At 51.5% G+C, this 3,819-nt stretch overlaps 1 long non-coding RNA gene across 1 annotated transcript; it reads right to left on the bottom strand.

The window, feature by feature from the left end:
- Nucleotides 1-288: 288 nt before the first annotated feature.
- On the bottom strand, nucleotides 289-2,404 carry LOC120836160. The gene is made up of 4 exons (XR_005717139.3): nucleotides 1,911-2,404; nucleotides 1,718-1,848; nucleotides 803-975; nucleotides 289-631 (listed from the first exon to the last, which is right to left on the bottom strand). It is a non-coding gene; the product is annotated as an uncharacterized LOC120836160 (long non-coding RNA).
- Nucleotides 2,405-3,819: the final 1,415 nt, after the last annotated feature.

Genomic DNA, 3,819 nt, shown 5'->3' with positions numbered 1-3,819 from the left:
CTTGCAGCCCAAGGACTGGGCGTTATGCCAGCTAGAAGACGGCTACAAGACGTTTCAAGATGTCCTGGGCTATATAACGTCTTGTCAGGATGTCTACAAGACGTATTGTACATCTTGCCAAGACGTCTTTTAGCCGTCTTGTAGCCATCTTTGCGTTCAGTGGGGAAGTGATGTATTGCCTCACCCGGGGGGCCCCGAAGGGTCCAAACCTACCCCGGGCTCGGCTCAACCACCAGGATGCCCTTTTCCCCGGACACGGAAAAGCCACGCACAGCCAGACGTGGGTGGGCGAACCCGCATGGCTCGGGGTCCGTGGAGACGCCACTCTCCAAACACCTGCTTTCACAGGTGCCCCTGCGGGGGGCGGTGCTGGGCTCGGCGGGACTGGGCTCGGCCGGGCTGGGCTCGGCGGGGCTGGGCTGGACGAGGGGGTGGCTGGGCAGGGCTAGGCAGGTCTTGGCTGCGCTGGGCTTGGCTGCTCTTGGCAGTCAGCAGCAGAACGACCCCGACGAGCACGCAGGTCGTGTTCTAGAGTTCCAGGGCCACCCGCTTGTGTGACGCGAGCTTGCTCCTGGTTGGCCTCCGCAACAGCCTCCATGCGGTGGCTGAGGGTCTCGATGGAACGCAGGAGCTGGGAAGACGGGGCAGAAGGCGTGAAAACCTTGCATATGTAACAGCTCTGTTTGCATTATGCTTTTGTGGATCTCCATTGCCTTCTGCTCAGTCCCACTTTCACAGTGGCATCTTTGTTGAACTCGTATTTATTTAGTCATGTTACTCAGTTCTATGTTTGAGCCAATACCTGGCCTTGGAGCTCCACGTCCCGCGCGTCCCTCGCCTTGTTCTGCTGCAGATGGAGAGCCTGGTTGGCGACAGCCTGCATGGCAGCCCTGTCGTGCCGCTCCTGCTTCGATATCCGGGGAGTAACACGAGGCGCCGTTGGCCGCACCTGGGGCCTTGCAGGGGGCCTCACATCTGCCAGGAAACAAAGAATTCTTCTGCCATATCACACAATCTTAGTTGTCCTCATAAGAGATCTCAGCCCGTGAGGTGGAGGGCACCGGCCCGGCTGCCTGCTGCTTGTGACCTGCCTGGGCACCTGCGGGTCTCCCTTAGGAGGGAATTTATAAGTTCTAGGCAGCACACAGGACTTGACTGCATTTTCTAGATATTGAAAGTGGGTTTCATGAGGCTGTATTCCACTCAGGGGAAACAAAATTACACTGTTTCAGATGTAGTGCCATTCATGTCAAGGATTGACTCCACAAACATGTCTAGTAGCAGCTCGAAAGGTTGCACTTCCCCTGTTATGCGAAAATATACCTCTGTAATACAGAAATAGTCTTACGACAGCATGCACACAATACAACTGAGGGTTGCAACAAACACAAAAACTAGAAAAAGGACTACACAAAAACTACACTTGTTTTAGCCTTAGAAACTCCAGTATCACTGCAATAAATATAATGTTTTTTGTCGTAAGTGCTTTTGTTTTAGGTCTTGCCTTTACGTGCACGAATTAATCCGCCCTCTGATTTGCTGAATTATAAAAAGTGCCAGCACCTTTAATGCATATATTCACGTTCATATTTATCACATTTCATTGCAGTATACATCGTAGCTCACCGATAATAAAACCCTGCACGGATATTCTCCTCTCTATTTGGACTGAACAGCTGCATGTGCAATAGTATGTTGTGTTCAAGTGTGCACTCACCTCGGCCTCGTCCTGAAACGCCGGGACAGAAATCCCGGGAGCGCCCAGGGCCGAGGCCTCCCCCATCAGCGTCAAACCATGTGCGTATGATGAAGACAGTGAGCGCACCCGGCCGCCTCCGCCCCGTTTGCCTGCGAGTAAAGGAAGTAATTCAATAGCTTGGTCCACACTATGAGTAGACTACGCAGATTACCTCGCCTGTTTCGCCAGCTCCACAGCCCGTGCCCCGCACCTTCGACACCCGCACGGCCCAGAAGCGTTTCCAACCTTCCGGCTCCTTCCTCAGAGGCCCGAGAAAGTTGAGCCGGCAGGTCAGCTCGTTCCAGACAAACCTTGTTGTGTCTGGACAGTGCCAGGCTCAGCTTTGTTGCGACGCGTACCAGAGAGGGGCTCTCGAACATAAATGTATCAAGCTCCTCCCTCTGGGCCACGGTCACACGTTGCCTTCTCCCATCCTCCATGTTGTCTGAACCATAGTCACTGGCAATTTATGAAACGCAGGGTGCTGCAAGTCTGGAACCTTTTATTATCGCTCCGCAGATAATGAGATAGCCGCATTAGCCAATGAGAACGCCGAGGAACGAATCACAATGCAAGAGTGAGCATGACAGGCCACATCCTCTCATTTCTTGAGCCGTCATCAGCGACAGTGATTTGAACTAGGCGCTCATCCGCGTCCCGCATGTTGTTCTAACCATTTATGCGAGTTTACTCCATCTAATATTTTCTAGAACCGCAACAAAATCAGTTGTTTATTGCAATAGAACACATGTATTTTTTTAGTTTGACAAGTTTCTTTAAAATAGAGCAGATGGGAAGGTTGCCGCTGCGAGGGATTGACTGCCATCGCTTCACTAAACCAGGAAATGCTCCTCTGGTTGCCAGGGAAGTCTACGCTTGCGTAGGGACTAGGTTCCAAGTAGGTACGGCAGGGGGACAGCGTAGCTCCTTCCGCTCATCGGGGGTTGGCTCTTGACTCCTCTCAAAAGAGTGACAGACGCCAATCTTGCCAAGTCATCACGGCGTCAAAGAGGGCGGTTTCGCGGTGCGCGCCGTTGCTTGGTTACGCTCCTCCTGCCGCTAAGTCACTTCTGCTTCTAGTTTCTTCAAAGTCGAACACAGGTACCCAGGTTTCAGTATTGGTGCAGTAATACAGCGTAGAAGCCTGCAGACTTCATAAACAATGACGCTTACGCCAGGCGTGGTTAAGGGGGGCAACGGGTCTTAGAGAGAAAAAAAATCGAAAAAAAATCGATTTTTAGAAAAATAAATTTCTGAAGTCTACATATTTCAAACTATATCTGTACAAAATATCTATGCTCAAATCAATCGCAAAGTATAAATAAAACGAGTATTTTGAGGCCGGAACGGCTCTGTAGTGAAGGACGAACTTCAAAATAACGCCTCACTTCGCACAACCGCGATTCCGAAACCGCTCCTCCAACCGCCGCCATTTTGGTATGGTTTGAAAGCTGATTTCGCGCTCTTTTGTTTGCACTTTTTCAAAATGGCATCAGCGCAGCATGGCCTACGATACGGCCGTTCTCCCGCAGCCCGATTTCAAGCCACTCATTGGCCGAAGCGCGCGCTCGCGGGAATGCGCTGTTGCCATTGGCTCCTCTCTCCCTTCATCTCAAATTTCCTTCGCTTGGCGCGTCTTCCTCCTCCCCCGTTCGCTCCTTCGGTGACTTCGGGGCTCTCCCCAGCTCTTCGTCGTACGCTGCGTCGTCTGCTACCGCTTTCGATTTTGCTTTCGTTTCGCGATCGGATTGCTTCTAAAAGTTTATTTAGCGTTGTTTTTCTCGATGTTTGTCAAGGCTGTGTGAGTTTTGTTTTGTTCTTGTGCATTTTCGTACTAGTACGTACGCTTCTCGTGAACTTTTCGACTGTGTTGTATTGTATCATCGGAGAAACGTGGTTGCTCTGAGGACCCGCGCTTTGTTTGGACGTTTTGAACGGCGATCGACATGGCCGACGATCACCGCTTGAAATCGCGAACGCGCCAAGCATATGGAAAAAAACGTAAACGTGCGTGGAATAAGGGTCAGCGCCAGTCGACTCAAGTTGAACCGAAAGCAACACAGTCGGAGCTGCACGCACAA

The sequence above is a fragment of the Ixodes scapularis genome, unplaced genomic scaffold (genome assembly GCF_016920785.2).
Source record: "Ixodes scapularis isolate PalLabHiFi unplaced genomic scaffold, ASM1692078v2 PGA_scaffold13__105_contigs__length_92229423, whole genome shotgun sequence".
NCBI lineage: Eukaryota > Metazoa > Arthropoda > Arachnida > Ixodida > Ixodidae > Ixodes > Ixodes scapularis.
Note: the sequence above shows the minus strand (reverse complement) of the source record. Positions and strands in the feature narration are given on the sequence as shown.